The sequence below is a fragment of the Notothenia rossii genome, assembly GCF_949606895.1.
Source record: "Notothenia rossii genome assembly, chromosome: 7".
In the NCBI taxonomy this organism is placed as follows: Eukaryota; Metazoa; Chordata; class Actinopteri; order Perciformes; family Nototheniidae; genus Notothenia; species Notothenia rossii.
The window spans coordinates 56,542,910-56,555,931 of record NC_136905.1 but is presented as its reverse complement, the minus strand read 5'-3'; the positions used below and the strand labels follow the sequence as shown (position 1 = coordinate 56,555,931).

General features: G+C 39.0%; 1 protein-coding gene and 1 long non-coding RNA gene across 2 annotated transcripts in view; one reads left to right on the top strand and one right to left on the bottom strand.

Annotated features, from left to right (window-relative positions):
* LOC307047234 (uncharacterized protein) overlaps window positions 1-13,022 on the top strand; it is a 323,132-nt gene that overhangs the window by 129,829 nt on the left and 180,281 nt on the right. The gene's annotated exons all lie outside the window — the stretch shown is intronic.
* LOC307047521 lies at window positions 3,451-9,743 on the bottom strand. The gene is made up of 3 exons (XR_013810468.1): window positions 8,991-9,743; window positions 8,635-8,727; window positions 3,451-8,351 (listed from the first exon to the last, which is right to left on the bottom strand). It is a non-coding gene; the product is annotated as an uncharacterized lncRNA (long non-coding RNA).

Below are 13,022 nucleotides of genomic sequence, written 5' to 3'. Positions count from 1 at the left end.
TAAAGGCAGCATATTATTACATCTATTATTACAGTCCTATACACAACAAAGTGTCTACTTCCATTAGCACCATTAAGAAAAGGCAATACTCTAATGAAATTCCTCTTATGCAAGTATAAATATATTTCCTGATCAACAATGACAAAGATATTACTGTGACTTCCCAACTAAATATCTCGCACAGCAGTGATTGTAGAGTAGTCACTTCTGCAGGTGCTTGAAAGACATAATGGTGGGTACATACTATGTAGTTCCAAAATGTTTGAACCTTGAGTATGAAAACCCTAACACTAGTAATAAGTAATATCACTATTGTGAGACGTCAATCTGAAGAAATTCCTTTACACAATCCTTTTCTTGCCACTATGCTTATTTTTTGTACAATTATTAAACATTTTTTACTATACATTCAGTTCAACTAACCTTCAACACTCAGAGGGGTGTCTGGGGTTATTATATTTCTTTATTTATAGTTCACCTGTCAGATAACATGAACACCAAGTATATACACTCCTGCTTCAAAGTTCACTCACAAATGTAAAAATAAAATTTGATCAATTGTGAGATTGGTTTCATTTAGTTCTTTTCAAATGTAGTTTCATCTGAAGTCACAGAGAAGATCTGATTGTATTCCTTAAATCCAGGTACAAATCCAACGCTTGATAAGAATCAGCAGGAAGATTTAACTGTGACTCCATCATCAGAAGGTTGCAGATGTTGTAGATGTCTGTGTCACATGGCACTGCTGGTCTGAATGTGCAGTTACTCCGACACAGCTGTGCGTCTGCTCCTTCCACTGGGGAAATGCAGTCCTCAGTTGTGTAGAGTTCTGGGAACATGTACATTACTTTGGGCCGACCGCTGGGTACTCTGTCATTCTTTGATGGTCTGATGACATGTGAATCCCACACACAGGTGGTCTCATCCAACTCGTCCTGGAAAACAGTTAAGGTAGTATGAAAACAAGTTCACTGATATCAGTAATACAATTTGATATTGTCATGAGGTAATTAGATGAGAAGGCTTTAAATAAAAAAAGGTTATTTTTTTGATAAACAAAAAGGGAAAAATAAAGTTAATTCATCTTAATAAATAACCACATTTTCATTGTATGATGAAACTATCAGTAGAAGTAGGATTCCTGTGTTCATACTCAGGTATCTCTTCTACCATACTCTCTTTCATTTGCATCCCTTAACATTCTTTTAACATCATCTTGAAATTGATATTTAACGTGCCTGACTTCAAATAATAATAATTAGAATAATAACAATAATAGCAATGATAGTGATACTTATTATTTATTATATTTAAAATAATAATAAGGTTGCAGCTAGAGATTAGGTGGACAACGGTTCTCTTTTTTCACTCGTCACAACATTATGGTGTTGTTCCACAACGAGTAAATCTAGAAGAAACACTTATTCTCTTGCCTACACTGCTCTGCTGATTCGTTCAATGTTGCTACCGTTTCTTCTCTTGTTTACTTACACCCTGTGGCGAACACTAGCAACAACAACAACGTTTCCAAATGAATAAAGCTTAGAACACAATGCTTTTTGCTTGATGTATGTTTCATGTGTTGTTTTAATAGAAAAGTGTGTTGGGACTAGCTTAATTGTAAGTATGCACTGATTGATTGATAGATAATAATTTCATAATGTTTTCTAAATTGTGTGTGAGAAATCTGCTTTCCTCCTAAATCGATAAGCAATATCTGTTTATTGAAATGCAATAACAACATATGTAAACTCAGCCATATTCATAAAAACAGCCATGCAGTGTCTGCTAATTAGATAATGTATACAGCATGTGCTTTGTTTTGTGTAGAGAAGGTTGTTTGTGTTCAATATAAAAACATGTCATACAATTGTAGCTTACCTGAATGATGCCCATGAAACAAAACTGAACTACACTTTTGTCCAAAAATGCACCGTCGAATAGACTCCGGTTCTTCAGATCTGTAAACATACAGATGTAGAACTCCTTTGACTCCCTCCGGAGGAAACCCCACCAACTTTCTATCCTCTGGTTGGCCGTGCTTGCCCCTTCGATGTAACTGTCAATAGCAGAGCCGTCCTGTATATTGCGTCGGACAAAACGCTGAAAGTCCCTGACTTTAACGTTTTCTGTTCCCTTGTCGCCTCTCACAATCCTCGGACAACCTCCCAATTTCTCGACAGCCTCAATGTAGTAACCTCCAACAATTTTCGGGTCGCTGCTTGTGGTGAATGCATTCATCCAAATGATTTTTCTTGAAAATCCGTCAATGCAGCTGTTGATACAGATTCCGAATGGCTTCAATTTATCGTAGGAGTCTAAGTGCCAAATATAATTCGGTCCTTTGGCAAAATAGCTTCGTCGATGGAGACGTCTGGATGCTCTGAGTTCAACACCCCTTGGATGTAGTTCTTTGAGGATTAAACGTACATCTTCTTTTCTGACGAGTAATCCATTCTCCTTGCATTTTGTGAACATCCACCTATACCCATGAAGTTGGCAAGATGTTTGTAATTGTTCAGAGATGAAAGTAATTACCGTCTCAAAACTGGAGTATTTCTTGCGCCGGGACAGACGACATGACTTTAAAATCCGTTTGAAATGCCCTTCGGAAAGAATGTAACGGTGACGACGTGCAAGCAGGAACGTAATGTCCTTATAAGGAAGTCCAAGATTAAAATATACCCAAATTAAACTTTCCACTGTCATTTCAAAACGTATACATACAAGTCTGCATTGAAATGTTGGTCTACTGTGTGCTCCACTTCCTCCTTGGCGCACTGGTTAATAGGAAGTGGATTCAAAAATAAAATCAGGATAACGGATTAGTTTTGCGTGCGCACGAGAAAGGAACCCGTTTTCCTGACATTATTTTTTTTCTCATATATATTTTTTATGTCCCTTAAACCGTTATCCTGACTTTTTTTTTAAGATACTTTCTCGTGCGCACGCGAAACGAATCCGTTTTCCTGACTTTATTTTTTTTCTCTCTGCCTTTTTTTTTTTTTCCATGTCCCTTTAGGGGCTCCGTACATAGGTATGCCGTGGAAATAATCTTTTGAATAATTTGTGACAAAACCGTTTGAGACCCACTGAGATAACTTAGAGTGGCGGAGCCAGGACATTTTCAGTGGGGTGGCCAGGCTGGGACCAGTGATCATGTTCGGGTGGCATTGAAATCACTATTATATGAACATAAAAATACATCTCACTATAAAATAAGGGGCTATTTAAGGCACCTACAACACACCTCTACATTATTTGGGATTAAGTGGTGGAATAGATCAAATAATATTCAGTATATCTCACTATTTTTTTCTTCTTCTCGCAGGCAAAGTAACAACAAAGCTTACATGATACAAATGTAGTGCAATATACAGACTGTTTAGCTTATGGTGATCAGCAGCACTATGAGCTCATTCTCTCAGTGACAGAGACACATCATTTAAACAAGAGTTTTTTTAATTAAATTATTGGTTAAGACATACATCTTACTTTTTCATGAACATTAAGTGCAAGAGGGTCGCAACTTTAACAATTAAGGCATTTAATTTACATTTTACATACAAGACACTTATAGAAACAGTGGAATACCCTGGATGTGATTCACTTGTTTCACTTAAATTACCATAACAGTCCTGAACACAGCCAAATAAGGAAAACAGGCAGAGGTCTGCATTGCAGGTACACACACTGCCACACACTTAAGTGTTATAACTGATAATTGAGAGGGGGGGAATGCTTAAGTATAAACATACTACTCATTCTGCCTTAAAATCTAGCATTATATTGTACACAAGTATCCCTAAAAACAATTAGTCTAAATAGTCCAACAAATGAACCCTTCTGAACACTGGCTCTTTTTTTACTGAACAGCGTACACTGTTGGCTAATTTGAACATCACGTTCCCGTATAACATTGTAAATGAGCTTGTAAAATATTTGTGTTGAATCAACATTGACACAGTAACACATATTGTAACGACTGTTTTCTGTTTCTGTCAACATGCCTTTTTCTCTCATACTCAGTCCAGGCACATAGGAACTGATCATAATACAGAGTATCATATGACAGTCATGTCCTGCAAGATGCTGTAACCTTGGCTAATTTGGTTTTTAATAAGACAGACATTTCAAATGGCAAGGGAGTTTCTAAAGAGATTAACAACGGTTCTGTCTCGTTAGCAACGACAGTGTGAAAGTAAGCCAGCATGAAGAATACCATCAACATAACTAAAGCAGCTGTGAAAAAAGAATCTTGAATCTTTAAAGTTTGTATTTATAAATGTGGGATTTTGATTGTTTTTCCTTGCTAAAATAAACTAGCACCTTTTTAAGTAAAAATGATGTGCCATAATCTTCCATTACCACACATCTTTGATGAGTGTGTGACCTTAAATAATTATTTATGTGAGTACAATCACTCCCATTTAACTGAGGGAAGAAATAATTAACTCAATGCACTTGTATATGAACATTAAGTGCAAGAGGGTCTAACATTAACAATTAAGGCAATTAATTTACATTTGACATATAAGACATTTATAGAAACAGTGGAATACCCTGGATGTGATTCACTTGTTGTTTCACTTAAATTAATATATCGATGGAGACAGACCGGAGACTTTGGAGAGTTGAATCAGTGGTCATTTTGTGACACCTGAACAGCCACTGCTCCTTCTCCTCACCTTCAGCTTACAACAGCTGTATTCTGTGATTGTTGTGGTTTGCAGCAAAGCGATTGACAAATTCCTCTAAGTCCAGGGACTTTGCTCGTCTGGACTCCACACTTAAAACCCCCAGATTGCTAAGTCTATCATCATCCATGGTAGATCTCAAGTATGTCTTTACCAACTTGAGTGTAGAAAAGCTGCGTTCACAGGAAGCAGTACTCACAGGTATGGCAATGGCAATTTTGCACAAGCGGAAGAGCTCATGGAATACCTCTTTAAAGGGTTCAATGATCTTTGTGAGCTCTACTATGCTAGAGGGCTTCTGCATTCCAGATGTTACTTTTCTCGATAGGATTCTTTTCATTTGGTGTACCTCATGTCCGAGGTCATCTATGTTGCATTCATAAATAGAAGCAAATGCAAATAGAGCCCGCTCTTCGCAAAATGTAACGCTTGAAGGATTCAAGGCTTGGATCGCCATCATTATTTCACAATTTGGTTTTGAGAATCGTCTATTTAGCTCACCGAGCTACAGGGTAGAATATTCTGGCACGAAGAGTGTCCTTGGTCTGTTTAGAACGCGCACCTACTGAGGACATGACAGTATGTCCATCGAGCATTCTGCTCTGTTTTGTCTTTCTTTTTGGAATAGGGTCTGTCTCAATATTGCATTTTGCACTTGTATTTAAGACTTCTTTCCAGAGTCCTTCAAAGTAGGTTTCATCGCTGTAGTCTTGAAAAAGTTTCACGAGGGCTTCAACTAGATCCACAGCTGAAAACAAATCAAGAGTGGGAGACTGTAGAAGGTCAGAGAGATATCTTGCATCTCCAAAAACCTTAGTGCATTTCACTAAAAGGCCAATAAACTGCAGGTCAATTTGAGCGAGCAGGCCACGTGCATCAACATTTCTATCTCCGCTGTGTTCTGCAGCTATTTCCTGAAGGACACGAATAATAGCAGGTAGACTATCTAAGACGGTACGGCAATCTATATGCCGGCAAGCCCACCTTGTTTCACTCAACCGTTGAAGCTCTTTCGGAGTTCCGGCATACATTTCTTTCTGAATGTTAAGCCACCTCGTGTGAACATAAGAGCCAGACACAAAGACATAAAGTCTTTGCAAAAAACGCAAAAAAGCATTCAGCTTGTTGGACTGCTTTAACTGTGTCAACTAGAACCAGATTAAGGCTATGTGCATTACAATGGACATAAAACGCCTGCTTTGCCACCTCCTTAATTCGAGCTTGAACGCCGGAGTGCTTGCCACTCATGAGAGAAGAACCGTCGTATGCTTGCCCAACCAGGTTACTTTGTACTCCAGGCCATATCTCTCAAGGACCTCGATTATTTTTTCTGTCAGTCCTGCAGCATCAAGGCGGTCTGCAGGCTCAAAGTGCAAGAAGCTCTCTTTTACAGCTCCTTTATAATAATATCTCAGCACTAAAGAGATCTGTTCCTTTTTTTTAATCTTTAGTTTCATCTGCCATTAGGGAAAATACCTCACTTTCCTTGACCTCGTTAATGATGGAGGAGCGTACCATTTCAGCTAATGTATCCAAAATCTCATTCTGAATTTGGTGGCTAGTGTATTTTGCATTGCGAGGCCCTGTAAGTTTATTTTTGATAACTGTGTCATGGTTAGCAATCACATCTAATATAGCCAATAAGTTTCCCGTTGTCTGCATCTCTTGTCTCCCTATGACCCCTTTGTGAAATGTTTTGGGTTGCTGTTAACAGTAAAACTTCCGCTACACTTTTTATATTAGTAAGATTTTCTTGTATCTGCTTACTATGTTCTTTAGTCAGGATACTCATTAAAGATGCATTCACTTTGTCTCCTCTCTCATATTCCTTCCAAGCCACCATTGCATTTGTGTGAGCCTCTCCCTTTACATGTTTAGTGAACCCGCCATCTCTGAATTTTGCCTTTTTCCAGTTCTTAAATCCCAAGGCTGAAGTAAACACTGAATCTGTGTTTGGGAGGCCAAAATGCCTGCATGCAAAACAGTGTGCACAGGGGCGCCGTAAGGGGGTGAAAGGTTAGGACGATTCTAAGGGCCCGTGACTGACAGGGGTCCCAACATTTTTTAGAACATTAAGAAAAAATGTTTAAGTAACCTTTCATCAATCATCAACGATTAACATTAATATAACGTTAAATTCATAATGTACTCACTACACTTACGATTCATTTCACTTTTTTTCGGCCAAAAGTTAATCATCCAAAGCCTCTGTACACCCCTCTCTATTTAAATGTAATGGTTTGGTCCTGCCTCCAAATGCTGTGCGGCACCGCACTTTCTGGCAGAGAGTGGGAGCATGTGAGGATTGATGCTAGTACTTACGTCTGTGCCATCTCTCAACCACTCACAAAGTCAAGCTTTCAAGAAAGAAAAGACAGGAGAGAGGGATTAAAGGGCGACAGTATGTCACCCAGTTTTTCAAAAGAAAAGGTGGGTGGTCCATGGTGGAAATTAATCTGTTAGCTAAGCTTAGTCCATTGTAAATAATAATTGTAATATTTTGCTGACATTAAGTACTGTCAATATCTTCACAGAAAATTCTGAGGTTTTTCATTTCATTCCTCTTTTAGCTCACATTTAATAAATGCAGGTACATTTTTAGCAGCTATTCATACTAAATCAGTTGTCCCTCCCCCTGGTGCCAGGACCAACAGATCCGTCTCTAGTCTCAGCAGCCCTGTCCCCCCGTAAGGCTTCGCAGTCTTGCCATGCTGTCCATTGAAAGCCAGTTGGCTAGAGAGCTGGACTTCAAGGACTTTATCAGTGACTTTGCCTGTAAGAAGGCTAGGCGCTGGGCTCTTGGTGAAGGCTAAGCAAGGGCTCGTAATAACTGTTAAAGGGCAAGGCTATGGTAACGATATTGGATCACACAGAAGACACATGATGAGAAAAAGACTGAGAACAGGTAATAGGCTCTAATTTAGCACCACCATCAAGCCTTACCATTTCCGTTTTTTTGTCCATTTACACTTTAATACCCGCTTATTTTGTAGTTGGTATGTATATTTTAATTGAAAAAATCTGCTGCTTATGTTATTTCTTTTGTTATAGCATTTTATAAATGATAATATTGGTGTTAATGTTCACTTTATTTTAATTTAAGAGGTCATGTATATTTATTTATATTTATGAATGTTCCATTGAAAAAAGTTATTAAAAAGGCATGTACACCATAAAAGATGACTATTGAGATCTATTGTCAGGAATGTTAGTCTTATATCAAATAGTAAATTCTACTGCAGCAGATTGTTGCAATAGAATTTGCAGTCTTCACAGTGTTATATGTTCACAGCTCAGTGTCAGTAAATATTGTGCAGTTAGTATTGGACTACAAGATAGAGGCAAGCCTGTACAGGTAGAGTTATTTAAAGCATAAATGAGTGGGTTGGGTTCTGTAGGTGTGGTTACAGCAATTGTGCTTGGTTGGCGTGGCCTGGGCCTGGTGGTGGGGCCCAATGTGATATATTTTCATGGGGCCCAAAATCCCTGGCGGCGCCCCTGAGTGTGCAGAGTCCTGGATCTGAGAATACTCTAGCCATGAGTGAACATTGTACCACGAGGCTTGAAAGTTTCTTCGTCTGTCGCCCTGGAGTGTCCTGGGAAAGGGTTTCGGGTGTGGCTGGACTGGTTGATCGGCTCTTGATTTGGAAATGTCTGTTTAAAAACAAAAGCAACTTCAATTATTCAATTACAGCAGAGATTAATAACAATCAAAGTCGGGCCAACCTTTTTCTCATTCTACATCTAATATATGATCCAGGCCCTTACATCTACTGTCACCTTACTTTACTCCGATAGAGGTGTTTATATGAGTGGTGTTTATCAGACTTATCCATTCATTATCAGGCTGCATTAAAACATTGCCATTGTATCAGATTGGACAAAACTAAAGTACAATTCAAATTCAAATTCAGTATTTGTGAAAGAGTCTGTATACCTGGAGGTCCACTTGGGCCACTGGTACGTGGGGGCTCATCTCTTTCGCTCTCTGAATCTGTATGCGGTGCTTGTACAGGTCTTTTGGAAACATCTAAAAATAAAAAGCATCAGATTTTAAGGTGATTAAATCATTTTCCAACAGGTTATATAATGACAATTCTACAGTATTTGAGTTGGGGTCTTTGCAAAAACAACTACAAAAGAATCTGTGTCACAATTTACGCTGGTGAAACTATTTACTTAAAGCTTTTAAAATGCATTTTCAACATGATGTGAATATAGATAGAACACACTAGTGGACAATATCAATTAAGGTCACACAGTAGCCAGGTGTATGAGGGAGAGTCTGTATACCTGGAGGTCCACTTGGGCCAAGTCTCACTGGTGACTCCTCTCCCTCGCTCTCTCTGTCTGTCTGTCCTTTCTCCATCTGACCCTGTCTTTCATTCTCCTCTGCCTCAGCTGGTTTCTTCTTTTTGAAGATGGATGCTATCTCTGCTCTCTTTCTCTTCATTATGATTTTCTGACTCAATACGCAAAATGCAGAATATATCAATCTTACCACCATCATTATAACAAGTCCTAGCACAAGCAAAGGTGACTCAATAAATGCATTTATGCAGTTGCATGCTCAATTTATCAAGCCATGTCTAAAAAAGTAAATCATATTTTGATAATTTAGCTATTATAATCGCGTTATAGCAATAGGTTAAATTCACAGCAAATAACTGTATCCTTTAACAGAGATTCAAAAAATATTCAAAAGCTAATGTGAGTTTAGTTGATAAGACGTTTGTGTACCGTCTCATGCTACATGCTACAGGCTACATGAGTAAGCTACTTACTGAATTTACTAATGGTAAATAACTGTATCCTTTAGCAGAGCTTATCATTTGTTTACTACTTTATCTAACTTTAAAAACAAGCCCCTACTAGGATGCTAGTCACTTTCCTTGATAAAAAAAGTATTCAAAAGCTAATTTGACTTAAATTGATATGACACGTTTTTGTGCCATCTCATGCTACATGCTACAGTAAGCTACTTACTGAACTTTACTAATGGAAAAATAAATAACGTCACCTAAGAATTTGTACAATCCATAAAAACGCTAGCTCATACTTTGCTTAATATATACAGTTAAGGGTGGGATAATCAATGTTACAAAACCAGTCACTAAGCAATCTGGCCTCTGATATTAATATTATAGCTTACCTGTGGTTAACTTGCCAGCCGAAAATGGCATGTGCGCCTTGAGAACGGCACTCGTTGTCCTGGCTACGGACAGCTGTGATGTGGGTGTGGTTGAGGGTGTTTGGGGTGGCCAATAGGGTGGCCAGGATCCCCCACCTCCGCCACTGCCACTGCCCCTGACTTAGACTAAAGTTAACTATCTAAACACTCAGAGAGTCCTTTAGCTCACCTGAGTCTCTCAGTCTGACAGGAGAGGACTCTCCTCCAGCTTGTTGTGGAACAAACAGCTCCTTATGTCCGTTAGTGCAGCTAGCTAACCAGATGCTAACAACACGGTCCCTGCTGGCATCTATCTCTCTCTCACTCTCACTCTCTCACTCACACTCTCTCTCTCACTCTCACTCTCTCACTCTCACTCTCTCACTCACACTCTCTCTCTCACACACACACACACACACACACACACACACACACACACACACACACACACACACACACACACACACACACACACACACACACACACACACACACACACTAAATGCGCTATTTCCACGTTTATTTCCATGCAACACTCTGATTGGTCTGGTGTCTTGTTGCCTTCACTGAACACGGGAAATTACAGTCCTGCCGTCCTCTCTAGTGTCATGATGAGGTTCACGTAAAGCACGGTTAATGTATTATATTATTGAGGTAGAATTGTCCGGGGCTACAGAAAAAACATTCGTGGCAGGCCAGGTGACGCCACTGGCGAGCACACACACTACAAAGACGTAAAATATTATTTTACCAACAATGTGGAATTTATTGGCTACATATTGCACAGATTATGCACAGCGGGAGCAGCAATAACCGTCAAATAATAATTCAGACAGGGGAGCTCCGTACCGCCTGCCTGCCGCTAGGGGTTGCTGCAGCACGCCACTTCCCGCGCCCATGGCTGCTGCCGACGGAGAACACGCAGCTCTTCCGGATCACAGCTCCGCCGCTGTGACGGACTGTTGAGTGGAGCAAAATACACTAAGAGTTAGACCTAATACACTTAGCTAGTTTATATACTCTGGAACTAGCTATACTAGTTTTAAATATATGTATTCTTTACTGTCGGGTTACTTATTACTTAGTGTTGGGTGTAACGGAGTTACAGTAATATATTACTTTTTGCTGTAACGAAGTAATTTAACGCATTACTAATGAAATGTGGGTAATATATTACCCGTTACAATGCTCAGTAACGCAGTTACAACACATTTTAACCCGAAATTAAATGGTGTTTTGTTTTTTAAGAATGTACTAACATAGTGAGACATTCCGACACCGGACAAATTGTGCGGGTAGATTAGTAAACCTGGTGTTTACCCTTCAGGCTTCGCGTCGAGATCTTCGCGGAAGTTGAACGTTATGCAACCATTCAAAAAAGAGAACGTAGCGAAAAATACAAACAACAAATTGTGTCAGGTGCGCGTGACCTGCTCCGCTGCGCGTGCATCATTTCCAAAGTGCTTCCACAGCAGTGACACACATCTGATCTGTGGATAATCATTTATACGAAAATGGTTAAAGCAACCATCACTAAACGCCAGCAACACTGCATCTACTGCAGACAGTAGCAACAGGTCAGATGCGGACATCACGTTACCCTCCGTTGTGGACAATAGCTTACTCCCGCCTGACTCGCCGGCCCCGGAGCAGCAGTCTTCGTCCCCCGAAACTACGCCGCCCCTCTGCGGCCCGCAGGTGCCAGGTATATCTAAACAACTACCCGCCTGTACAGTGGGGTAAGGCAGTCATTTTGCAGCTTTTGGTATAAAAATAGACAATGGCTAGAATATTCATGTGAAAATAGTACCATATTCTGACATGCCTGTAGAAATGTTGGGTCAAAAATAATGCATAACACAGATGCCTTCACCACGAATGGCTACAAAAATATCTCATATCCCAAGCTTATTATCAACGAGCTGATGTTGCAGCTGAAATGTTCTCCAGGTCACAAAGTCAACCTCACATGATGATGTGATACTAGTTTTCAAGAACAGTAAATATTCTCTTCCCAGCGTATGATGGGACCAAGGTGATGATGTAGTAGGCTACATGGTTTTAATAATACTTTTGCCTTTCAATGTTTGCCATTTCAAACCATGAGCATGGTTTAAATAATATTTGCCTTGATTTACAATATGTTAACCTTCATTATAGTCCTTGACAGCGGTCTGTACTGCTGTATTAACAACGTGTTACATGTTAAGAATTTACAATCAGAATGGAGTATTCAACTAAGCCGTGTAATACAAGTTGTTAGGCCTACACAGTTATTATGCTATACCACATTGCCCTTCACTGGATGCATAATAAGCTGCACTAAACTACATTTTAGCATTTAAAATACCTAGCTATTCTTTTGCGGTTATTTTGGTGAAAGTAACTAAAAAGTAACTAAAGTAGTGTAACTCATTACATTTCAGAGACAGTAATATTGTAATGTAACTTATTACTTTCAAAAGAGAGTAATAAGTCATATGTAATATATTACATTTTGGAAGTAACTTGCCCAACACTGCTTATTACTAGGTTTGGGTATCGTTTGAATTTCCACAATTCTGATTCCGATTCCGATTCTACTTTTCGATTCCGGTTCTTAACGGTTCTCAATTCCGATTATTTGAGGGGCAGGGTAAAAGAATGAAACATGCTTCTTCCACCCAAAAAATTACATTTATTCGAGAACGTTTACAGTAATATTCACATTGATCAGTCTGTTGATATTCTATGTGACTGTAACCTGAGAACCACTGAAGCTACAACAGTGCAACTTTTAAAGGAACCCCCCCCCCCATTTAAAAACAGTTCTTGTTCAGAAAAACAAGCATATCTGCCTTCTCAGGCATACCGGGAAGAAATGTTTGAACATTTTAAAGTAAAATGCTTCAATCTGGTGCACTTTAAGCAGAATTACAAGAGACTAGATCTAGGGGGTACAACTCTAAACAACCATATGAAAAAGATCGGTTTACATTTTAATAATTAAATAAGTATGTGAACATAACCAATATCCTACCATAGCCAATAACAAATACATGTAACGTATTTTATTTTTGTTTTTCATTCATATCTTATTTTACAATTGTATTTATGCATATTTTTTTATCTCTCCAGTTTAAAACGATATGTCTGGTTTACTGTCCTATAGTAGG